This window comes from Hyperolius riggenbachi, chromosome 5 (assembly GCF_040937935.1).
Source record: "Hyperolius riggenbachi isolate aHypRig1 chromosome 5, aHypRig1.pri, whole genome shotgun sequence".
Lineage (NCBI taxonomy): Eukaryota > Metazoa > Chordata > Amphibia > Anura > Hyperoliidae > Hyperolius > Hyperolius riggenbachi.
The window spans coordinates 227,883,377-227,910,413 of NC_090650.1; the positions used below are offsets into that span (position 1 = coordinate 227,883,377).

At 44.6% G+C, this 27,037-nt stretch overlaps 1 long non-coding RNA gene across 1 annotated transcript in view; it reads right to left on the bottom strand.

Moving 5' to 3' along the window:
* The window catches only part of LOC137517586 (uncharacterized), a 68,216-nt gene that overhangs the window by 19,625 nt on the left and 21,554 nt on the right, over positions 1-27,037 (bottom strand). The window contains exon 2 of the long non-coding RNA XR_011020579.1: positions 24,290-24,383. This is a non-coding gene — a long non-coding RNA (uncharacterized lncRNA). The remainder of the gene's footprint in view (positions 1-24,289; positions 24,384-27,037) is intronic.

The window sequence follows — 27,037 nt, forward strand, 5'->3', positions numbered from 1 at the left end:
GGGGTCTCGCTGCAGCCCTCCGTACAGCCGTGACGTAATATTTACCTTCCTGGCTACTGCACAGGCGCTCTGACGGCTGTCGGCTCCGAAGTAGGCGGAAATACCCGATCGCCGTCGGGTCCGCTCTACTGCGCAGGCGCAAGTTTCCGGCGCCTGCGCAGTAGAGCGGACCCGACGGAGATCGGGTATTTCCGTCTATTTCCGAGCCGAATGCAGCCACAGCGCCCCCGCTGGAGCCAGCAAAGGTAAATATTGAAATTACAGTCGGACCTGTCGCCGGCTGTTCAGAGGGCTGCAGCGAGACCCCCGTGGGACGCAGGATGGCGTGGGAAGCCTCATTAGGATCTGGAGGCTTCCCCCACCCGAGGTGAGTACCCCCCAGGGGATCTTTTTAAAGTTACAGAGTCTCTTTAAGACTAGAATAGTCAGATGCACAATAATACCACATCATGTTTCACAGGTTAACACTCCCTCTTCATCACGTATAGAAGGAGCAATAATGACTGGAAAAAAGAAGTCTAAGGCCGGACCCACACTATAAGCTCTTTTCTGAGCGCTTTGTGATTGATTAGCGCTTTCTGAACGATTTTTAAAAATTTCTTCCATTCACGTTCATTAAAATCGTTGTAAAAATTGCAGCGATCATGTACGTGAAAAGTCGCAGCAATTTTTACTGCGATATTAGTGAAAGTGAATGGGAGAAATGTTTTAAAATTGCTAATCAATCACAAAGCGCACAGAAAAGCGCTTATAGTGTGGATCTGGCTTAAGCGCCTCTATTGCCAGCCATCTATTGTCTAGTGTTGTGTATAGTTTAAGGATTTAGTATCCAGTTGAAGTTCAAAATCTTATAAGTGGACTGTTTATAAATGAAATGTTGTTTTTGCATGTCTGAAAACCTAAATGGTATCGTTATTAGTGCTCAATAGTCTACTACGACACTGGTGTTGCTATCCAAGGGAGATGGGGCCCGTTTCCACTAAGTGCGAATCCGCAATGTGAATTTTTACATTGAAAATGTGTACCAGAGCTCCCTCCCCCCCCCCAAAAAAAAATGTTATACATACCTGGGACTTCCTCCAGACCCATCAGCTTGGATGGGACTGGACGCCGCTGTCCTCCGATGTCTGCAGCACCGGTACTGGGTCCCCGCACTTCCGTCAGTCGGAGCCAGTCTACGCAGGAGAAGTGCGCTCTTTGCATATCTCTCCAGCAGATGCTGGAGAGATACGTAGAGGGTGTACTTCCCTTCCGTCAGACTGGCTCCGTATGAAGGAAGTGCGGTGACCCAATACCGGCACTGCAGACATCGGAGGGCAACGGCATGGGAGCGATCCTAGCTGATGGGGCTGGAAGAAGCCCCAGGTATGTATAAATCTTTTATTTTTTTTTATATGGGCCTCTTTCTCTCTCATGGACCAGTGTTGGGCGAACATCTAGATGTTCGGGCCGAACAGGCCGAACATGGCCGCGATGTTTGGGTGTTCGAGCCGAACTCCGAACATAATGGAAGTCAATGGGGACCCGAACTTTCGTGTTTTTTAAAGCCTCCTTACATGCTACATACCCCAAATTTACAGGGTATGTGCACCTTGGGAGTGAGTACGAGAGGAAAAATTTTTTAGCAAAAAGTGCTTATAGTTTTTGAGAAAATCGATTTTAAAGTTTCAAAGGGAAAACTGTCTTTTAAATGCGGGAAATGTCTGTTTTCTTTGCACAGGTAACATGCTTTTTGTCGGCATGCAGTCATGAATGTAATACAGATGAGAGGTTCCAGGAAAAGGGACCGGTAACGCTAACCCAGCAGCAGCACACGTGATGGAACAGGAGGAGGGCGGCGCAGGAGGAGAAGGCCACGCTTTGAGACACAACAACCCAGGCCTTGCATGCGGACAAGAAGTGTGCGGATAGCAATTTGCTTTTTGTCGGCATGCAGTCATAAATGTAATACAGATGAGAGGTTCCAGGAAAAGGGACCGGTAACGCTAACCCAGCAGCAGCACACATGATTGAACAGGAGGAGGGCGGCGCAGGAGGAGAAGGCCACGCTTTGAGACACAACAACCCAGGCCTTGCATGCGGACAAGAAGCGTGCGGATAGCAATTTGCTTTTTGTCGGCATGCAGTCATAAATGTAATACAGATGAGAGGTTCCAGGAAAAGGGACTGGTAACGCTAACCCAGCAGCAGCACACGTGATGGAACAGGAGGAGGGCGGCGCAGGAGGAGAAGGCCACGCTTTGAGACACAACAACCCAGGCCTTGCATGCGGACAAAAAGCGTGCGGATAGCAATTTGCTTTTTGTCGGCATGCAGTCATAAATGTAATACAGATGAGAGGTTCCAGGAAAAGGGACCGGTAACGCTAACCCATCACAGATGTTCATTGTTCATGTTACTTGGTTGGGGTCCGGGAGTGTTGCGTAGTCGTTTCCAATCCAGGATTGATTCATTTTATTTTGAGTCAGACGGTCTGCATTTTCTGTGGAGAGGCGGATACGCCGATCTGTGACAATGCCTCCGGCAGCACTGAAACAGCGTTCCGACATAACGCTGGCTGCCGGGCAAGCCAGCACCTCTATTGCGTACATTGCCAGTTCATGCCAGGTGTCTAGCTTCGATACCCAATAGTTGAAGGGTGCAGATGGATTGTTCAACACAGCTACGCCATCTGACATGTAGTCCTTGACCATCTTCTCCAGGCGATCGGTGCTGGAGGTGGATCTGCACGCTTGCTGTTCTGTGGACTGCTGCATGGGTGTCAGAAAATTTTCCCACTCCAAGGACACTGCCGATAACATTCCCTTTTGGGCACTAGCTGCGGCTTGTGTTGTTTGCTGCCCTCCTGGTCGTCCTGGGTTTGCGGAAGTCAGTCTGTCAGCGTACAACTGGCTAGAGGAGGGGGAGGATGTCAATCTCCTCTCTAAAGTCTCCACAAGGGCCTGCTGGTATTCTTCCATTTTGGCCTGTCTGACTCTTTCTTCAAGCAGTTTTGGAACATTGTGTTTGTACCGTGGATCCAGAAGGGTATAAACCCAGTAATTGGTGTTGTCCAGAATGCGCACAATGCGTGGGTCGCGTTCAATGCAGTCTAGCATGAATTGAGCCATGTGTGCCAGAGTCCTGCCAGAATCCTCATCATCCTCTTGTGAGCGTTGTGATAGTTGTTGTGATGCATCATAGTCGTCACCTTCTTCCTGGTCTGCTTCTGCTGACCATTCGCGCTGAATTGTGGAAGTCCAACGTGCACCGCTCTGGCCCTCGTCAGTGGTGGCATGAAATTCCTGCTCCAACTCCAGCTGTTCCTCCTCCTCTTCTTCGTCATAGCTGCTGGGGCCAGCGTTTCCTGAGGCAGATGGCCTGATGTTGGTATCATCACGCTGATCGTTTTCTCCTTCAGATTCCCCCAGTTGCATCATGACAGCTGTTTCCTTGATTTTCAACATTGACTTCTTCAGTAAACACAGCAGTGGTATGGTAATGCTGACTGAAGAGTTGTCACTGCTCACAAGCAACGTGGATTGCTCAAAATTTTGCAGGACTTGGCAGAGGTCCAACATGTTGGCCCAATCGGATCCACAGAAGCTTGGCAGCTGTCCGGATGCGCCTCAGTACTGCGCCGTCATGTACTGGACCACTGCACTTTTCTGCTCGCAAAAGCGGGCTAGCATGTGCAGCGTAGAATTCCAGCGCGTAGGGACATCACACAGCAAGCGATGGTGGGGGAGATTGAAGCGCTCCTGCATCTTGGCGAGTGCCCCCGAAGCAGTACTGGAATTTCTACAATGTTTGGCCACTCGTCGCACCTTCAACAGAAGATCGGCCACGCCTGGGTATGTCCTCAGGAACTGCTGAACTACTAGGTTCATCACGTGCGCCAGGCAAGGGATGTGTGTCAGCTTAGCCAACCATTAAAGCGCGAATGAGATTACTCCCATTATCACACACAACCATGCCCGGTTTCAGGTCCAGCGGTGCCAGCCACAAATCCGCCTGTTCCTTTATTCCCCTCCAAATTTCCTCCCCTGTGTGCTGCTTATCCCCAAGGCAGATCAGCTTCAGCAACGCTTGCTGACGCATGCCAACAGCTGTGCTGCACTGCTTCCACGATCCTACTGCTGCTGGGTTAGCGTTTCTGGATGAGGTACAGCTTTGAGATGCGTTGGAGGAGAAGGAGTCAGAGAGGTAGGTGCTGCTGTTGTTATCCAGTGGGAGGGACAGCGGTGCAGCTGTTTGCGGCGTGGGCAACACCCGCGCCGTAGCAGGTGAGGAATCGCTGCCAGGCTCCACAAGGTTCACCCAGTGCGCGGTAAGGGAGATGTATCGACCCTGGCCGAACGCACTCGTCCAGGTGTCAGTGGTGAGGTGAACCTTGCAGGCAACGGCATTCTTCAAGCTTCGGGTTATTTTGCTGACCACGTGCTCATGCAACTCAGGCACTGCAGAGCGCGCAAAGTGGTAGCGGCTGGGAACCACGTAACGTGGGATGGCCACTGACATCATGCCCTTGAAGCAGTTTGTCTCCACCACTCGATATGGCAGCATTTCGCAGGCCAGAAGCTTGGCTATGCTGGCTGTTAGTGCCACGGCCCGGGGGTCATTTGCTGGCAATTTCCTCTTGCGCTCAAGCATCTCCGAGACAGACAACTGAACCGTAGGGCTGCACACTGAACGGCTGTTGGTTGTTGTGTTTGATGAAGACTGGGAGACCTCAAGAGCACTATTCCGGAAAGTGACAGTGTCAGCGTCGTCTGATGTTTGTGAATGTTGTTGTGAACCACGCAATGGCTGGGCTACTGCTGGTGCTGAGGAGGGTCTGGTGGTGAGTCTGGTGACCCCAAGGGAGGCAGTGTTGTTGGTACCCTGTCCTGGCGCCCACAGAGTAGGATGTTTGGATACCATGTGGCGGGTCATGCTGGTGGTGGAGAGGTTGTTAATATTTTTTCCCCTGCTCAGGCGGGTCTTGCACACCTTGCAAATCACCATGGTACCATCCTCACTGCAGTCTTCAAAGAAAGGCCAGACTTTGGAGCACCTGCCTTGCTGGCGATTTCTGTTTGCGTCTCTTTTGCGTCTCACTTGAACTTCCACGCTTGTGGTGCCTGAAATTTCGCGCCGCCTACCTTGTGGCACAAGGCGAACTCGTGCAGCAGTGGGTTCTTCAACAGACTCATCTATGCTGCTACGACGGCGATGTTCTCCTTCACATACAAAATCTGGGTCTGTGTCCACATTGTCCATTCCCTCCTCCTCTTCCATCTCCTCAAACTCATCATATGTGATTGTGGGCCGCCGCCGTGGAGTAGAGCTCCCCAGAACAACCTCTGCGCAGCTCACTCCAACGTCGTCTTCCAGATCTTCTCGGCCGACCTCCTGCAATTGAAACCCCTCCTGCCCAACTTGCTCTGGGATTTGGGTTTCAAAGTCCTCGGACTCGCCTTGCATTTCAGTGCGCGGTGCATTTCCCACAGTAAATGGTTGTGAATCCGGGCACAACATTTCTGGCTGTTCCATTGACCTTTGAAAGGTGGAAGTTTGTTGGGCTGGGAATAGCTCCTGCGAATACCCCATTGTGTCCTGAGGAAATTCTTCGGACTGGTTATTTGTCAGTTGTGTGCGTGGTATCGCTGCCGGTTGTGTCAGCTTTGTGCCCACTGGCTCCTTGTAACTGGCTGAGGACTCGGACCTCGTGCGTGATGTGCTGGTGCTGCTTAACCCACTGCTGGACGCTTGAGAGGTCATCCAATTAATTATCTGGTCCTGTTCTTTTGGATTTGTGAGGGTTGATTTCCTGGACAACATGGGCGGTATTGAGTGGGTTTTCTTCGGTGCTCCACTGTGGCCTGTACGTGAACCGTCAGGGGAAACACCTCTTCCCTTGCCCCTCCCTCTTTCACAGGATTTCTTCTTCATTTCACTTATCCTTAAAGTACACGCTGACTGGCAGCAGTACAGTGGCAGTACAGAAATGCTATACAGTGGCGGGTGAGCGGTGTACTACTGTTCCCAGCAGAGACACAGAGTGGCAGTAAACACAACGCTATACAGTGGTGGGTGAGCGGTGTACTACTGTTCCCAGCAGCGACACAGAGCACAATGCTATACAGTGGTGGGTGAGCGGTGTACTACTATTCCCAGCAGCGACACAGAGCACAATTCTATACAGTGGCGGGTGAGCGGTGTACTACTGTTCCCAGCAGAGATACAGAGTGGCAGTAAACACAATGCTATATAGTGTGGGGGAGCGGTGTACTACTGTTCCCAGCAGCGACACAGAGCACAATGCTATACAGTGGTGGGTGAGCGGTGTACTACTGTTCCCGGCAGCGACACAGAGCACAATGCTATACAGTGGTGGGTGAGCGGTGTACTACTATTCCCAGCAGCGACACAGAGCACAATGCTATACAGTGGCGGGTGAGCGGTGTACTACTGTTCCCAGCAGAGACACAGAGTGGCAGTAAACACAATGCTATATAGTGTGGGGGGAGCGGTGTACTACTGTTCCCAGCAGCGACACAGAGCACAATGCTATACAGTGGTGGGTGAGCGGTGTACTACTATTCCCAGCAGCGACACAGAGCACAATGCTATACAGTGGTGGGTGAGCGGTGTACTACTGTTCCCAGCAGAGACACAGAGTGGCAGTAAACACAATGCTATATAGTGTGGGTGAGCGGTGTACTACTGTTCCCAGCAGTGGCACAGAGCACAATGCTATACAGTGGTGGGTGAGCGGTGTACTACTGTTCCCAGCAGAGTCACAGAGTGGCAGTAAACACAATGCTATATAGTGTGGGGGAGCGGTGTACTACTGTTTCCAGCAGCGACACAGAGCACAATGCTATACAGTGGTGGGTGAGCGGTGTACTACTATTCCCAGCAGCGACACAGAGCACAATGCTATACAGTGGCGGGTGAGTGGTGTACTACTGTTCCCAGCAGAGACACAGAGTGGCAGTAAACACAATGCTATATAGTGTGGGGGAGCGGTGTACTACTGTTCCCAGCAGCGACACAGAGCACAATGCTATACAGTGGTGGGTGAGCGGTGTACTACTGTTCCCAGCAGCGACACAGAGCACAATGCTATACAGTGGTGGGTGAGCGGTGTACTACTGTTCCCAGCAGCGACACAGAGCACAATGCTATACAGTGGTGGGTGAGCGGTGTACTACTATTCCCAGCAGCGACACAGAGCACAATGCTATACAGTGGTGGGTGGGTGAGCGGTGTACTACTGTTCCCAGCAGCGACACAGAGCACAATGCTATACAGTGGTGGGTGAGCGGTGTACTACTGTTCCCAGCAGAGACACAGAGTGGCAGTAAACACAATGCTATACAGTGGTGGGTGAGCGGTGTACTACTATTCCCAGCTGCGACACAGAGCACAATGCTATACAGGGTGAGCGGTGTACTACTGTTCCCAGCAGAGACACAGAGTGGCAGTAAACACAATGCTATATAGTGTGGGTGAGCGGTGTACTACTGTTCCCAGCAGCGACACAATGACTGGGGGGACCCTGGCTAGCCTGGCTGGAGAGAGAACTACCCTGCCTGCCTACCCAAAGCTAAACCCACAGACAAATGGCGGAGAAATGACGTGGATCGGGTATTTATTTACCCGAACCACGTGACCCGTTCTGCCAATCAGAGCGCATTTGGGTCCGAACCACGTGACCCGTTCGGCCAATCACAGCGCTAGCCGAACGTTCGGGGAACGTTCGGCCATGCGCTCTTAGTTCGGCCATATGGCCGAACAGTTTGGCCGAACACCATCAGGTGTTCGGCCGAACTCGAACATCACCCGAACAGGGTGATGTTCTGCAGAACCCGAACAGTGGCGAACACTGTTCGCCCAACACTACTGTCAAGTGCTCCATTGACCTAACCCATCTGATTCTGTGGACTACATCGCAGAATGTAATCTTTGATGGAAAAACGGTGTCCAAAAACATTAACCAGTTAAAGTTATTTAGCTAACTGTGAAACATCGACTTCAGTCTCCAGCAGAAATTATACAGAAAGAACAGAAAGTCAGTTTTGTTCCTTGAAGCTCCAGAAGTGAGGGACAGCAACATAAAGGCCATGTACCTTGCTGAGTACCTAAACACCAAGAAGAGGTCACTAACAACATGCAGAAAAGGCATTCAACAGTGAAAGCAGTGCTGACTCTAGCCTCTGTGAAGTTACATTGCATAGAATTCTGAATTTACACAGAGAGAGAGAAAGTTTTTCTATTTGTACCAGTCATACCAGGAAATGGTACGTGTCAGGGTGTCCTGTTTCACCAATCAGATTTATTTTGACTCCACAACCTTTCATCTAACATAAAAGTATAAAATCACTGCACATGCATATCATCTTTTTTTTTTTTTTTTTTTTTTTATTACTACAGTATTCTGGTCACCTTCATCTCCCTGCAGAATATCCAAATAGCCAAATAAAATAATTGCATGTTTTCTGAATGTCTCAGTTCATCTTACTGACTGGCACCCTCCCAAACCATAAAACAGATAAATTGTGCCATTTTTTGTAAACCCATGTTTGATTTTTGTCTAAAAAAGATTGGAAGTTTTTAATTTGACTGTATCTATATTATCTTTTGGTAAATTTCATGTCTAAGCATGCGTATGCTATCATAGCCCAAGTGAAGGGAGTTGAGGGTGTAATTTGGCTTTTCTGAGAAATTAGAATTTAGATGTTTATAGCCTCTGATTTTGGCCAGATTTATTTTAAAGAAGGAAATCTCATGATATTCTGCAGGGAGATGAAGATGACTGGAATACTGTTGTAATAATAATAAAAAAAAGATTATATGCATGTGCAGTGATTTCATACTCCCCCCCCCCTCCCCCTTATTTCAATCACCTTTTTTATCATTCTGTTTTGGTTAGTATGTTAGATGAAAGGTTGTGGAGTCAAAATAAATCTGATTGGTGAAACAGGACACCCTGACACGTACCATTTCCTGGTATGACTGGTACAAATAGAAAACCATTCTCTCTCTGTATAAAATCAGAATTCTATGCAATGTAACTTCACAGAGGCTATTATGAGTCAGCACTGCTTTCACTGTTGAATGCCTTTTCTGCATGTTGTTGTTAGTGACCTGTTCTTGGTATTTAGGTACTCAGCAAGGTACATGGCCTTTATGTTGTTGTCCCTTACCTCTGGAGCCTCAAGGAACAAAACTGACTTTGGCTATCATTCATAAAGCATTTACGCATGCGAAAATGCTTAAAACAGCTGAATTTACCGAGCACTTAGCAAAGTGTTTATTCATAAAGGCTGATTCCGCATGAAAAGCTGACATTCTGGAGCAGAGCGATAAATTACCGCCTTGTGCGGTGATTATGTTAACAAATGTCACCATAAATCCAGTGGCGTAGCTAGAAACCTCTGGGCCCCGATGCGGAATCTGGATGTGGCCCCCTCCTGGCAACAACAGCCCCCCCCCCCCTCGCAGCACCCGAAGCACACACATATCTAAATCTCCATAGCTGTGCATGGCATGGCTATATCAATTCCGCTTTCCAGCAGCATGGCTGCCACGTTCAATTTGCAAACATACGCAGCACCCAGAGGAAATAGGGCAATTAGTAGCAAGATGCCAGTCTGAAGGAAAATAATCGTTATGTGCGCAGCATTCACCCGATAATAATTATTATGTGCGCAGCATTCACCAGAAAATCGTTATGTGCGCAGCATTCACCAGAAAATAATCGCAATGTGGGAGCATTCACCAGAAAATAATCGCAATGTGGGAGCATTCACCAGAAAATAAACACAATGTGGGAGCTTTCACCAGAAAATAAACGCAATGTGAGGGCATTCACCAGAATATAAACGCAATGTGATGGCATTCACCAGAATATAAACGCAATGTGAGGGCATTCACCAGAAAATAAACACAATGTGGGAGCTTTCACCAGAAAATAAACGCAATGTGGGGGAATTCACCAGAAAATAAACGCAATGTGGGGGCATTCACCAGAATATAAACGCAATGTGAGGGCATTCACCAGAATATAAACGCAATGTGGGAGCATTCACCAGAAAATAAACGCAATGTGGGGGCATTCACCAGAAAATAATCGCAATGTGGGAGCATTCACCAGAAAATAATCGCTATGTGGGGAGCAGTCACCAGAAAATAATCATTATGTGGGGGCAGTCACCAGAAAATAATAGTTATGTGGGGGCAGTCACCAGAAAATAATCGTTATGTGGGGGCAGTCACCAGAAAATAATCGTTATGTGGGGGCAGTCACCAGAAAATAATAGTTATGTGGGGGCAGTCACCAGAAAATAATAGTTATGTAGGGGCAGTCACCAGAAAATAATCGTTATGTGGGGAGCAGTCACCAGAAAATAATCGTTAGGTGGGGAGCAGTCACCAGGAAATAAATGCTATGTGGGGAGCGGTCACCAGAAAATAAACGCTATGTGGGGAGCGGTCACCAGAAAATAAATGCTATGTGGGGAGCGGTCACCAGAAAATAAACGATATGTGGGGAGCGGTCACCAGAAAAAAAACGCTATGTGAGGAGCGGTCACCAGAAAAAAAACCCTATGTGGGGAGCGGTCACCAGAAAAAAAACGCTATGTGGGGAGCGGTCACCAGAAAATAAACGCTATGTGGGGAGCGGTCACCATAAAATAAACGCTATGTGGGGAGCGGTCACCAGAAAATAAATGTTATGTGGGGAGCAGTCACCAGAAAATAAACGCTATGTGGGGACAGTCGCCAGAGAATAATCGTTATGTGGGAAGCAGTCACCAGAAAATAAACGCTATGGGGGGACAGTCACCAGAAAATAATCGTTATGTGGGGACAGTCACCAGAAAATAAACGCTATGTGGGGAGCAGTCACCAGAAAATAAACGCTATGTGGGGAGCAGTCACCAGAAAAAAACGCTATGTGGGGAGCAGTCACCAGAAAATAAACGCTATGTGGGGACAGTCACCAGAAAATAAACGCTATGTGGGGTCAGTCACCAGAAAATAAACGCTATGTGGGGATAGTCACCAGAAAATAATCGTTATGTGGGGACAGTCACCAGAAAATAATCGTTATGTGGGAGCAGTCACCAGAAAATAAACGCTATGTGGGGAGCAGTCACCAGAAAATAAACGCTATGTGAGGAGCACTGCAGTCACTAGAAAATAAACGCTATGTGGGGAGCAATCACTAGAAAATAAACGTTATGTGGGGAGCAGCCACCAGAAAATAAACGCTATGTGGGGAGCAGTCACCAGAAAAAAAACGCTATGTGGGGAGCAGTCACCAGAAAAAAAAAATGCTATGTGGGGAGCAGTCACCAGAAAAAAAAAAGCTATGTGGGGAGCAGTCACCGGAAAAAAACGCTATGTGGGGAGCAGTCACCAGAAAAAAACGCTATGTGGGGAGCAGTCACCAGAAAAAATTTACTCACCTGGCCAGCCTCTGACGTGAGCTCCCCGACGTGCAGCCAGCCTCCCCCGTGCAGCTCCTCAGCGACGATCCTCTCCTGCAGCCAGTTTCACCCGCGCTGACAGGCAGAGTGCAGGGCTACGGGAAGATGGTGCCCGAAGCCCTGTACTGGAGACACAAATAGCCTCTAGTGCAGGGCTTCGGCAGCCATCTTGCCGTAGCCCTGCTCTGCCTCCGGGAGCCAGTCCCCGCAGTAAGCTGCGGGGATTTCAACACCTGGGGGGTCCAGTCCCCCGGGCCCCTCCCCCGCCTCTTTAGGAGGCGGGCCCGGTTGCCACGGCGACCCCTGTGACCACGGGCCCTACACCCATGCATAAATCAATTCATAAAGATTAGAGCAAGCGGTGTCAGCATGGAGATTACCGCTCCCTTTGAAGTAGTGATAACCATGCAGAGAACAGCAAAGCTAAAGAGACAGACCTCCCAAGCAGCAGCTGCAGAGAGTAGAGCAGACAAGGCATTCCGGAATACCAAGGCTGTGTTTTTTTAACCCCTTGGGTACCTGTTTTCAGATATATTTCACATCAGAAAGCCTGGCATGTGTAACATTTTTTTGGAGTTCTTCTAAGATGCCAATTAAATAGATTGTTTAGAAAGAGTAATAGACAGATTCAGCACAGATTCAGTGCAAACAGAGGCAGTTTTTAAAAAAATGCACATGTAAAGGGAGCATCCATCTTCTATAGTAAGCTGTCTCTGGAGGAGAAAATGTATCAACTGGGCAGCTTCTCATGTTGCACAAACATACCGCCAGCCTACCGCCTGCCTAGTCAGGGGAAAATACCGAACTTGTATCGCAACTGTAAACATTTTTATGAATGAGCACACTGAAGTGTAAACTACCGAATGCGGTATTTTCCCGCACAGATTTTTTTTACTGCACTGCTTTTATGAATGATAGCCTTTCTGTTCGTTCTGTATAATTTCAGCTGGAGACTGAAGTCGATGTTTTACAGTTAGCTAAATAACTTTAACTGGTTAATGTTGTTGGACACTGTTTTTACATCAAAGATTACATTCTGTGATGTAGTCCACAGAATCAGATGGGTTAGGTCAATGGAGCACTTGACAGCACTGGTCCATGAGAGAGAAAGAGGCCCATTTACGCATGGTGTGGGACTATTGGGACATCAATTACGAGCAGGGGATCAGGTTAGGGTTCTATGGTATACTGATTCGTCTTACTTCCTTTTTTTTCTTTTCCAGGAGGAGAGGCTTCTGGGATATGACCTGCACACTATACAGAGCTTCTGAGGTTGTACACCATATTGTTTCTAAAGTTTCTCTTGGTCACAACCAAATGTGCACTTACGTAGGTTTAGTTTAGCTTTTTGGTTGACTACTGTAATACGTTTATTTTGTGAGGTATTATTGTTGTTAGTATTCTTTTATTTCTTGAGTCATTTTCAATATGTACTAGTCAATATAGAAATTGACCAGACAGTAATACATGTGCTAGTTACTATCGGCATTTGTCACTAAAAAGAATTCACATGACAGTTCATGACTATAAAATACCCCAAATTCTATTCTATTGCTTTTCACAGTTAAAATGACACCCCATATACATCATGTGAGACCTAGTTCGGCAAACAGCAGACTGTTAACCCTGAGTAACACCAATGACTTTTTACAAGTCCAGTTGTTCATCAAAAGTAATTGTACCATTCCTTCTTAGCAAAGCCCCAGAACGTTCAAGAAAAACCTTAGAGAAACTCCAGTGAAAATAATGTAATTACAACAAAAAGTGGCTAATTTTACAATAATTATTTATAAATAATTTAGTCAGTGTTTGCCCATTGTAAAATCTTTCCCTGATTTACATTCTGACATTTATCACATGGCGACATATTTTTACTGCTGACAGGTGATCTCTGTGGAAGGAGATGCTGCTTTTTTGACAGTTGGAAACAGCTGTTATTTCCCACAATGAAACAAGGCTCCCACAGGGTTATGTCAGAACCATGGTTCTGACATCACACTGTGGGAGGGGTTTCATCACAATATCAGCTATACAGAGCCCCCTGGTTATCCGTTTGAGAAAAGGAAAAGATTTCTCATGGGAAAGTGAGTATCGGCTACTGTTTGGGATGAAGAGTATCCTTGGTTACAGTTTCTCTATAAATGTCACCATTCTGAAAATGATAGATCCACCCACTGGTATTTTGTAACTTTTGGACTTATGCGGTTTTGCTGAAATCTGACCGAAACGTTGAAAATTGTATATTTTTACTCATTTCCCTGAAGATGAATCCAGTCTGCAAAGAATCTAATTAGGAAATCGATGAGTGTATGGGCACCTTTATAGCACAACTCTCTCCTCTGCAAAATGTTCAGACCCTTTTCCAGGGCAATGTGTGTTTGTACAAGGACAGCGTAAACACTGATTTGACTGATATGTGCAAGAAACTAGACCTCCTTCCCCCCCCCCCCCTAATTATATGACTTGCAAGACTATTCAAGTTGCTCCCCAACACTTTCACAAACTTCCTTGCACACTCCCTTCATATACTTCTGAAGGTATGCAAAATAATTATCTTTACCAATTTGCACCATTTTTTCTTACTAAGAAATATAAGATGTATCACTTTTAAGGGAACCTGAAGTGAGTTATATATGGAGGATACCATATTGTATTTCCTTTTAAGCAATACCAGCTGCCCGGCTATCCTGCTGATCCTCTGCCTTTTAATACTTTTCCCATAAACCCTTAACAAGCATGCAGCAGATCATGTGTTTTTGACATTTTTGTCAAATGTGACCAGATTAGCTGCATGCTTGTTTCTGGTGTGATTCAGACACAACTGCAGCCAAATAAACAGCAGGGCTACCAGGACACTGATATTGTTTAACCTCCCTGGCGGTAATGACAGTTATACATGTCCATACAAAACATGCTGTGAACAGTACTGACGTGCATACACATATGTCAAATATAAAAAATAAGAATGATGAAAATAATGGGCCCCTAAGAGAGCACTATCAACAACATCACGGGGGAAGTTTTAAAGGTAGCCTTGTTAAAGTCCTGACATCCATAACCAAAGGAGTGAGGAAAGTGAGTGTGGAAAGAGAACTCCTCCGCAGGGAAACTATGTGGATATACAAATTAGGCACACTCTCCCCCAATGGTCTCAATTCAGAAATACATTTTTCAGTATATTTGGATCCTTATTAGTCTGTCTTATTGCACAGCATCGCATTGCCCACGCCAGTCCCTATATGATATCATATTACCTATTGCACTTTGCCCTGTCTCTGGCTAATATACAGCACTGTGTATGCTGTGCAGGTTGTGAGATGCGTGATACTTATGCCCCACTTGTTGTATAGCCAAATGGGGGTGAGGAGAGAAGGTAGCAATATATGTGAGGAATATATTGAGGGACATGTGAAAACTTAGATAGTGTTTGGGAAATGGTGTGGATGGAGTGCTGTGTATGAGTAGGAATTTGGATATGGATCATATCTGTTGCAGCAATGCTCCTTCTTTTTGCAGTAAAATGAGTGGTCCTAAATATCCCCAATGATACGTGAAGAGACATTATTGTTTTTGTGCTTTTCTTCTCCCCCCCCCCTTTTTTTGTGGGTACAAGGCTTTAAACGCCTTGAAAATATGTAAAAGATATATGAAAGTATGTTTCAAGATATGGGCATCCCTGCCAACAACAAAGATGGCGTCTGTGGACGTATCAGGTGATCGCTGCCTGGATATAAAGAGGACTGACCATCCCCTTCCTCTATAAGCCACACCCTGATGAAGCCCATTGGGCGAAACATGTAGGTGGGAGGAGCTACAGGAGGCCGGCCTCGCCCACTGTTATGAGCCCACGCCGCTCTGAGAGCGTTTTCAGCTGCTCCTTGCCGCCACCGCCGCTGCCGCGGCGTGGATGCGCTGATCCAGCGCCAGTGATGTTCATCACCAGCATTGATGAGATGACCAAGCCTGCATGCACATGGCCCTAATACCCGGCACAGATCCACTGGGACACGTAAGAGATAGGGGTACTCCCCCCTTGGACAGCATAGAGTGCATCACGCATTGCTCAAACTGGCTGATGGAACTAATGCCATTGCTATAACAGCTTACTATAACTTGCACTGATGAGAGATACCAGCTGAATAATAGAATGCTGCTGTGCTACACAACTGGTTATTGCTGTTGTCTCAAGTGGTTGATTTGTCAAGTTTGCAAACCCACATATGCAATGGGCTGTGTTTTTTTCTTTCTATGAAACCTGCACAGAAATGAGTCGTGAAGCTGGCCAGCTATTCATCTGTTTTTTTGTCAGTTCAGATCGGGTTAGCTTTGGACTGCTTTGTCGACATTGGTTCCTCACCCAGAGCTCTGAGGTTGTTTTCAAATGCATGCAATTACTTCTCATTTGATGAATGTCATGTATGGATGGATATGATGCATGCGTGGGACGCAGGGCATGTCAGGTCAATCCTTAAGTTCTAAGTGTTTTTAATATGTTTTATTAGAAGTTCTTTGATTCAGTCTGTGATTGCTGTGTTTTTTCTACAATAAAGTAACCCTTTATATGTGACTAAGTGAGGCCTCCCTTTAACTTCATTTGGTGGAGGATTTTGTAGATTTAGCAATCTGAGTTTAAGGCCCGTAAACATCTGACACACCTGTGCATGTAATATGGCTTAATGCATGCCACAGGAAGATAGCCAGATGAAATGTCACTTGAAGACCGCTGATTAAATACGTGCATACACGTCAGTACTCTCCTGCACTGTATAATAGTCCCTTGCTTGACACATTTTGGCATGTTACAGGAAAAAAAAGTTTATGAAAATTAATTGGATAACTTTTTGTGCAGAAATCCTGGGGAAACTGAACACAAGGGAGGTTAAAAGGAAATACACATGGTAGCCTCCAAATATCTTTCACTTCAGGTTCCCTTTAACTATTGTCTTAAATCTCCCTTAGCTCAAGGAGGATCCAGTCAATTTATTGAGATTGACAACCCCATGGTGCAGCATTATTTAAATGCCAAGGGCCACATAAACCTAACACACTGTGTAATGATCTTGGAACAGTTATAAGCACTCATAAATATACTTCTGAGGACATAAAATTTAATGGACAAAATACATCTCTCTGCTGCCGTTTTCGAGTCATTATGTCCACTATGATCATTACAAGTCATGTGTAAAGATATGATAGCAATAGTTTGAGGGGATGTATAGTGATAAGAAACTTAATGATACAAAAATATGTCTTGTTCCATGCAGCCTGTATTGCTGCAGTGAAGGTTTATCCCACAAATTAGTGTAAGATGTTTGTTTTGTATACCTATAGAGAAAATATAAGTATTATCAGCCATTTATTTCCTGCATACTGTCTTTCCCTCTAAACTTCAACCTACACTTTAAAGAAAAATAAATAAGAAGAGAATGTTATTTGATCTTTACGCAATAAAAACCACTGGCATTGAAAGGAAAATAAATTAGAGACTTGATATTGCACAGCTATTTAATCATTATGAAATAAGACGCCCAGTCTTTAAAACAACTTAAACAAGTCAATATCCATGGATGGGTCAATGAAAAGTATCCATTCAATCATCCATCTGTATATGTATACATATCTAGACGTATCATCTTTAAAGAGGAGCTGTTAGGTATAAGGTCTCAGAGAAAATAAACACATATATTAGTAGCTAAATATAGGCTGTACTTACATTACATATGCATTTCACTGTCCACGTTTGTACTTCACAGAATTTTTATATAGTATATGCAGAGATTGATGCTCCTGACAGCTCATGGCAGGTTCCATGTTTTTCTGTCTTCTATGAAGCCAATTGTGTCGTCATGTCCTCCCTGCTTCCTGATCACAGAAAAGCTCGTACTGAATAACACAGTGTGCAGTGAATATTAATTAGCCATGTGGCTAGGAACAATAGATGACTCCTGCAGTCAGTGTACTCTGCCCGGAGATTTATCAGTGCTACGCGCTGGACTGATTACAAGCTGCTGTAACGTCTCATTAGCAGCCGAGGGGAGGGCCCCAGAATGCTTTGCAGTATAGTATGCGGCTTGCGTCCTGCTTGGGTCTAACAGCTTTTCTGATAAGCACACATCAAAGGTAAGAGAGATTTTTATCTTCACTAATGCCTTTTTGGCTTCCTTCTAAACTGTTTAACACAGGAGAATAGAGGTTTAAATTAGCTTCTGCAGCCTGACAGTTACTCTTTAACCACTTCCTCACCTGCAGTCTCTGGCCCCTTAAGGACCAGAGACTGCTGGCTTGAAAAACGATGCTTACCGACATTACACTGCACGGTCCCACTGCTACAGCTGTTCATGCCGCTCTCCCATTGCTGTAGCCCCCTCGCTCTGCCATCGCTATGACTGCAGCGCTCCCTGAGCCAGTCAGGAGCCGATTTCACTTGCTCCTGACCTTGTCATCAATGTCAGGCAATGTGATTGGCTCACAGTGATCATGGGGTCAGGAGCCAATGAACCCTACATAAGGACTGGAACCTACTAGGAGAGCTTTGGCAAAGCGCTATGCCAGTGGATCCCTATGAGGCGGTCCCACTAGCAGCATAGAAATTGCAGAGTGATGGCAAAACACTGCTTGCAGCATTTAGGGAGTGATCCTGAAGCGATCGCATCAATCACTGCAGTAGCCAAGTTGTGACCACTCTAGGAAATCGCAGCACTTCAACAATTTAGCAAATCTCAGCCACTTTGCAATACCGCAAAGCCCCTGTAGTGGGTCCCAACCCTAACAATCTTTGGCTTAGCATTAAACTACTGTGATGTGCCTGTGCAGTAATGATTTTTCTTCTTTTTTCGGGAAAGGTGAGGGCTGTAGCTTGTTTGTAGATTTAGTTATTGTTTTTTCAGGGGAAACCGTATTATAATTTGCAGAAGAAGCTGACAGTTTGAAGATAGGGAGTACTACAGGGGTTGGACAAAATAATGGAAACTCCTAACATTTGGCATCATAATCTTTGAACATGTTTTAACCACTTCGCATTCCTGGGTTTTTACCCCCTTCAGATTCCTGACAATTTTGATACTCAGCTGTGTTGCTTTTAATACAGTAATAACTTTTTAATTACTTATGCTATCTAATTGAAACATGTGTTGTTTTTTTCAGGACAATCTAGGCTTTCTCTCAGTAATATTGTTTCCAAGCAATTATTTTATTTCATATGCATATGACAAGGAAATACAGATGTAAAAGCAGAAAATATACATTTTTGTCACTTTTCACCCTGCCTAATTTTCACATGACAAGTGATTTTGATATAAAACACTTCAAAAAATGTTCTTTGGCCCTTCCTGGTTAAAATGATGTGCTATAGGCCTTATTTCGTTACTAGCTGACCACGTAGTGGGCCTTTATAAGAGACCTGCGTACTTGGATTTTTGAAGGGCATTTTTTCCGCTTTCCTTTTTATAGCGTCACGCTTCCTTCACAGAGTCCTATGTGTGTCAGAACAGAAAATAAGTACTACAAGTGCCACCATTTTGAAAAGTAGAGATCCAGGGCTATACAAAGATGGGTATATTGTGTCCGTTACATTTTTGTGGTTTTGCTGAAAATTGCACAAGTGTGACCACTTGTTAAAAAATAAATATTTTTTTGACTGTTGGTGACAGTTTGTCGCTAAGCATTTTTAAAGTGGCAGGTGCCTCTGAAATAAAACACTGGAAAATGTATTCTTCAGCTTCTCAAGATGAAAATGATGTGCCATAAGCCTTATTTTGTTACTAGATGATCATGTAGTTGACCATTATATTCAGCCTGTGCAGGAGCAGCAGAAAGAATTTGTGGCCCCTTCATCCGCCATTGTCAATATAGTATCCTATGCAGGGCAAATGGCAACATCCACCGCAGAGACTGCATAGCCACTATGTGCTGATAAATCAAATATAAAATGAAATGAAATATCCACTGCATTTTGTCAGCTTTCGCTGTTTCCACCAGGCACCACGTGGAGGTAGCAGCAATGCCTAGGTCTTTTTTTTTTTTTTTTTTTTTTTTTTTACTTTTTTTGTCTTTTTACTTTTCTTTTTACACTTTTTTTTATTGTTTGATATTCATTTATGTGTATAACTGCAACATAAAAAAACATGAACAAAATACAGTCATAAACAATGACCAACTGTAACAATAAGAATATAATGTGGTGGCCCGCTGGGAATGGTGGCCCTTAATTAATGGCACATGCCTTAGGCTGCCCCTGGTCTATTTTCTTTATTTTTGGAAAAGTTTTTTTTTTTTTTTTTTTTTTTTCAAATGGAGCTGGTGGCTACAGATTTTTTTTTTTTGGAGATAGGCATGGTTCTAATAATTGGTGACCGTATGGTATATTTTATAACACGGAGTAAAGCAGAGGCCTGGGTGGGAGGGACAATCTGGACAGTAATATCTTGTGTCCCTTCTTATTTGATGTTTGGCACACACTTTGCACCTCTTCTGAGGATATTTTTTCAGGGGATTAGGAGGGAGTGCCTGTCGCAGAGTCTGATGATGTCTTCGCACTGGGATTGGTCACTGCGTACTGGTGTTGTGCCAGATCCAAAAAGGAAAGATGCAATGATCTGTTCCTGGAACTGCAGGTATGACCCGGTATTGCCTGCTTTTCTGTATGCCACATGGGCATTGAATATTGCCATTTGTAGCAAATAAATCCCTACCTTCTTGTACCAGGATTTAGTTTTTCTAGCTACCAAATATGGGGCCAACATCTGGTCGGACAGATCCACTGCTCCCATATGCTTGTTGTAGTCATCAATCGCAATAGGCTTGACAGTCTCTGATCGGCGAGACGTCACTAACACTGTGCCCTCTGTGTGCATGGTGGACAGCATAAGCACATCTTTTTTGTCCTTGTATTTTAGTGCCAGGACTTCATTGCTGCGCAGACTACAAGTCTCCCCCTTTTTCAATTTTTTTTTCAGGACTTCTTGCGGAAAGCCTTTTCGGTTTGCCCTGATGGTACCACAGGCAACGGTGTCAGCCGAAAAAAGAAATTTAAAAAGTGGCAAGCTGGTGTAGAAATTGTCTACAAATAGATGATACCCCTTATTTAGTAAGGGGGTCATGAGGTTCACCACAATTTTTCCATTGGCTCCCATATCTGCTGGGCACCCCTCTGGCTGTAGCAGGCTATCTCGCCCCTCATAGATGCGAAATGCAAAGGTGTACCCTGATCCGCTTTCGCAAAGCTTATAGAGCTTTACCCCATACCTGGCTCGTTTACTGGGGATGAATTGTTTGAATCCAAGCCGGCCATGAAATGGCATTAGAGATTCGTCTATTGCGATTTCTCTTCCAGGCACACAAATTTCACAGAATTTTAAATTCAGGTGATTTATAAGGGGCCTTAATTTAAAAAGCTGGTCTCTGCCTGCATTGTCTGGACTCTTGTTTTGACTATTGTCATTGAAATGTAGAAATCTCATGATCATCTGATAACGCAGCTTTGGCATAGTTGATGAGTACAGAGGGGTGTGGTGTATGGGATTTGTACTCCAGTACATTGCGAGCTGCGATTTTTTTGTTAGCCCCATGTTGAAAGTTAGGCCTAGAAACACTTTCAACTCAGACAAGTTTGTTGGTGTCCATTTCCGGGTATAAGTGGACCTGGGGTGGGACTCAATGAATTGAGAGGCATACAAATTTGTCTGCTCGACAATAAATTGCAAAAAATCGTCATTGACGAATTGCTGGAAAACATCGACTGGTGACATATTCCCTGTCATGTCAACCATTAAGCCACTGTTTGCAATGAAAGGAGGGATTTGGGGTGCTTGCATGTTTGGCGGTACCCACAGTAGGTGTGACATGTCCAGTGGTACTTGCTGACTTTGCTGCTGGCTGCTAGCCCCTGGAGCACTAGTGCCATCTAAAATGTCCATGGGTTCCTGAGGACTTTGCTGCTGGCTGCCTGCCCCTGGAGCACTAGTGCCTGCTGTGCTCCCTCCTCTGCGATCTGATGACACCTGTGTCTCAGAGTCGCTGCCACTGGGAACTGATGCAGTGACAACAGGATGCACAGTAGCAACTCTTGCCAGCTCTGATGGCCCTTCACATTCATCAGAGCTGGAGTCGCCGTCTGACAGCGGGTCAGAATGTTCAACCGGCAGCCATTCTTCGCCGTCAGATTCGCAGTCAGATTCTTCGTCGCTGCCGCTGACTTCCATCAAGGCAACGATCTCCTGTTCAGTGTATCGCCTCTTTGCCATTTTTTATAAATAGGGTACAGAACAAGATAAAGAGATAATAGATAGAAAGATTTTTTTTATTTTTTTATTTTTTTATATGAATGAGGATGAGGAAAAGAAGTGCTGGGAATGGAAGTAGAAGAGAGCACGGTGATGTGAGTGGGAGAGAGATGAGATCAGAAGATCAGATGATCAGATGACGATCAACTGATCAATAAGGGGTCAGAAAACTAAAACAGTAATAGGGGGAGGAGGAGGGCAGTATAAAAAGGGCCTAGGACAGCTAGATCAGCTAGATTAGTACAGTGTGATCAGTACAGTGTACTGAACACACAAGGCATAGTTAGGCTGGGAAAGGGTTAGAAAACTGCAATAAAATACAATGTATTTCCACAGTGGATCACACAGCTCACACAGCTCTGCACACAAGCTGCTCCACCTCAGATCTCACACTGACGAGAGATCTGAGGCTTCAGCAGCTTTAGGTGGCAACAATGTAATGTTTACATTGTCACAGTGTGAATGAGAGCTGCCATTGGCTATGGCAGCTGTCATTCACAGTAAAAACGATCTCATTGGTTCTGTGAACTTCTGTTCACATCCACCAATGAGAGGATCGCGCGGACTCGCGGGCGCGCGCATGCGCGCACACGTGCACGCGCGCGGGCGCGCACATCGCTGCTTACACTGCGGGACGTGAGTTTCACGTCTGGGAATGCAGGCAGGGACAGAGCATGACGTGAAACTCACGTCCAGGAATGCTAATTGGTTAAGCAATCAAAACTTGAGATATGTAAAACATTTTTGTTTATTATTTTTGTTATTTGATATGTTTAATTAAAATAATTGTTTTTTTACAGATATTTAAACCAAAGTTGGTTATAATTTATAAAAATGGCAGATCTCTCAGACTTTCAAAGAGGCCAAATTGTTGGTGCTTGTATGGCAGGCGCTACTGTAACAGAAACTGCCCAAATGCTTGGCATTTCAAGAGGTACTGTCTCCAAAGTAATGACTGCCTTTGAAAGAGAAGGAAAAACGTCCTCCACAAAGCACAGTTGTGGCCGAAAGTCGAAGTTATCCGAGAGAGACCGTCAGACTCTAAATCGAATTGTTAGAAAAGCTCGCAAGACCACGGCTCCTAAAATCGCTGCAGAGCTGAATTAACACCTACAGAACTCAGTTTCCACAAAAACTGTTCGTCGGGAGCTGCACAAATCTGGATTCCATGGAAGAACTGCAATTAGAAAACCTCTGCTCTCAAAGACAAATGTTTCAAAGCGTTTAGAGTGGTGTAGAAACTACCAGAATTGGTCCCTCGAGCAGTGGAAAAATTTGATTTTCTTTGATGAATCATCATTTACCTTATTTCCGACCTCCGGCCGAGTGTACGTTTGGAGACAGCCAAAAGAAGCATTTCATCCAGACTGCCTTCTCCCAACTGTAAAACATGGCGGGGTTCCTGTGATGATCTGGGGTGCTATTTCTTGGAAATCCACTGGGCCAATGATTTCCCTTCCTTGGCGACCAAGTTCATCCTATGGTTCAAGAACTGTTTCCGGAGGGGAATGCCATCTTTCAAGATAATGCCCCAATCCACACAGCTAGAATTGTTAAAGAATGGCACGAGGAACATTCTTATGAAGTTGAGCATTTCATCTGGCCACCACAATCCCCAGACCTCAACATTATTAAGCATTTATGGTCGTTATTAGAGATTCAAGTAAGAAGTCTATTTCTGCCGCCATCGTCTCTAAAAGAACTGGAGGGTGTTTTAACTGAAGAATGGGCTAAATTTCCTTTGGAAACAATTCACAATTTGTATGAATCAATACATCCGAGAATTGAGGCTGTAATTGCCATAAAAGGTAGACCTACACCATATTAAAGTATGTTTTTTGTTAATTTTCAAGGTGTTTCCATTATTTTGTCCAACCCCTGTAAGGTTGCCTTAGAGAGCTAGAGCACGGAAGATGGCAAGAAATCTGAAAACTTAGGTATTTCTATCCATGTTTATACACCAAGTATACCATGTTTATACACAAATTGGATGCACAAAGAACATCAGTATTAAAATATGAATTTTACAGTTTCACTATTCCCCTTTTGGGGTTGGTGCACTAATGTTCAGTGTGGTGTGGAAACCCACACATTCTTTAGCACAAGTTACATCTCATTGGATGCTTGATACACTGCTGCTATACAGCAGCCTGAGCCTGACTGAACAGGAGCTGTCTAAGGTGCTGAATAAGCTATTCACATGTCCATTTTTTATGTTACCCTGCCTTAATTTGAACATGTCTTCCTTCAATTATCTGCATCCTTGTTTACATCTTTCTTCAGTTCTAACTGCCTTTGAATCTGCAAACCAGGCTGCAAGAATGTCTGCATAGACAAAAAGTATAAGCTAGATAGGTTTATTTATTTTTAAAAGTCAGTCAAACTCGTAAAGATAACTTTTGTTTGTCACAACGTTTTAGGCACCTTTTTTACTATATGGTCACAGATAGTACATCAGAAAAATGATTAGGTGGAACATGCAAGTGGATATCCTGGTAACAATGGCAACAAACCTGAGACGAAATTGAATAAAGCTACTCTCCTTACCTTGCATTTTGTGTTACTGAAGGTAGTGGGCATTGTGACCATCTTGAAGGAGGAATTGGAAGATTTAGGTGAATCGCAAGATCCTTCACTGTAGCTACAGGCAGAAATGAGCATGTGATTAATGACAATAAAGATCGGAGAGTCTTGCAGATGGGGGGGCTTTTTAAAACCTTTTTCTCTCCCATCATGCTTTATTATGATTATGATCTTTCTAAAGCAATTTCATAAGAAGGATTATTTCTTACTTCACACCCCTTCAACCAAAATAAGTAATCCATTTAGGGAGCGATCACACTTGAGGGAATTGCACAGATGTGTCAGCCCGTGTTAATTAATAGGCTGGGTCACACCTAGGCCTGAAACCCACTAGCAGTGCTTTTCTAAGCGCTTGTGATTTGTAAAGCTCTTGCTAATGTAATGTTTTGTGTGTGATCCCACTTGACGGATGTGATTTTTTTTTAAACCCCATAGCATTGCATTAGCAAATCACAAGAGCAGCCAGTAGGTCCCAGAGCTTAAAGAGAAACTCCAACCAAAAATTGAACTTTATCCCAATCAGTAGCTGATATCCCCTTTTACATGAGAAATCTATTCCTTTTCACAAACAGACCATCAGGGGGCGCTGTATGACTGATATTGTGGTGAAACCCCTCCCACAAGTAACCCCTCCCACAAGAAAAGTTCGAACTTTTGTGGGAAATAGCTGTTTACAGCTGTTTCCAACTGCCAAAAACCATGCAACAGCTACATCACCTGCCAACAGTAAAATGTTCACTGGAGTTCCTCTTTAAAGGACAACTAAAGTGAGAAGAATATGGAGGCTGCCATGTTTATTTCTTTTTAAACAATACCAGTTGCCTAAAAGCCCTGCTATTCTATTTGCCTGCACTAGTATCTGAATAACAGAAACAAGCATGCAGCTAAACTTACCAGATCTGACAATAATGTCAGAAACACCTGATCTGCTGCATGCTTGTTCAGGGTCAGTGGCTAAAAGTATTAGAGGCAGAGGATCATCAGGACAGTCAGTCAACTGGTATTGCATAAAAGGAAATAAATATGGCAGCCTCCATATCCCTCTCACTTCAGTTGTCCTTTAATGCAGTTCTCGCATGTGGGAAAAAAACGTACTGCCTGCACTACTTTTTCGTACACCGCCTGCGATTCTATCCTATAGCCAACAGTCACATACAGTCAGCTGATTGTCAGCTGACGTGTGCGGAAAAAACATTTTGCTAATATCGTCTGTGGAAAACCAAATTGTCCACAGACCCTCCCTCAGGTACCCTCATGCCTGCATCAAAAAAAAATTCTGTTTTTTTTAAATTTTGCTCAGTAATAATTTGAGCAAAAATACATTTTAACCTGCATAAAGTATGCTGTTCACAGTAAAAGTATAAAATAGTTAAATTGGTGTGCTGGGCCATTCTTTGAGTTTGCTTGCAACAATCAGTCTCTATGCTGAACCATCTAGTAAATGACCACTAAGTTGCTACTCTAGTTTTAAAACTAAGCAAAACGAAGCCCTCTTACAGTAGAAGCTCTGCATTGCAGTAAACAATTTATTGCACACTAGGGATCAAATTAGCTAAAGCTGCACTGGTATGTTTTGCGTTCTAAATTTAGAGCTGGACTGAACCTTCAGCTAGAGGCATATCTAAAAAAAATGTGATAGCGTGATTATGTATAAACCTATCCTGATTACCTCCTAAGTGTTATCAGTTAAAGTAACATATAGGAAAATAGGGGGGTTTTGGGGTACATTAGGAAATGGTAACAATATTTCTCATTTTTACCTTTTTGTTTCTTTGCTGATTGTGACGCTCACGTGGGTTAATATTGTTTTCCTTTGAAGGGCATATATTCTTGTAAAAATCCACTACGATTTGCTGAAGGGGTGCCAAAAGATTATTCTAAAAGTGGCCACACACCATACAATTTTTTTAAATATCTGTTCAATTTAAGAATTGCAATCAATTTTTCTGACTGATTGGAACATTTCAAAAATATGACCAATGTACCACACACCTATGTTCAATCTTTCCCAAATTATGATAAAAATGATTGGAAACTCTGACAAAATTGCTAGGGTAAGTATATTAATAAATTGACAATCTAACACATACCATACAATCTTTAGAAAGATTGAAGAAAAATATCTGGCATTCCGGATCGATAATAATTGAAGAAAGCGGGAAATCCGATCGAATTTATCAGTCGAATAAAAAAAAGCTTTCGATTTTTCCGGGAGATCCGATCGCTTTTATCGAATTGCCGTAAAATCGGATCATTTTATTGTATTGTGTGTGGCCACCTTTAGGGTCATTCCCATGTGTCATTTAAATGTCTATTTGGCCACCCATCTGTTGTAAGTTGTGCGCCTGTTGGAGCACAGAGCATTTTGTGGTGAAAACTCTTTAGGAGATTTATAAAGTGTGTGTATGTGTATTTGGCAGATTTAATGTAGGTAACACCCCCTTCTTCACTGACTTCCTCCCCAATCATAGCATGGGATTGACCATGACCAAGCCCTAGGCTTGGGCCTCGTCAGTGGCGTCCCTAGCAATGGGCGCAGGGGGGCGTGGTGCCCCGGGTGACTGCCACCCAAGGGGGTGTCACCACGACCCCCCATGGAAGAGGAAGAGCAGCACTAGAAGGAGGGGTGGGAGACAGCGGCGGGGAGGGGGGACAGATCCCCCCCTTCCTCACCTGGGTCCCCTCCTTCTGCCTCTCTCCCCCGCCGCTGCC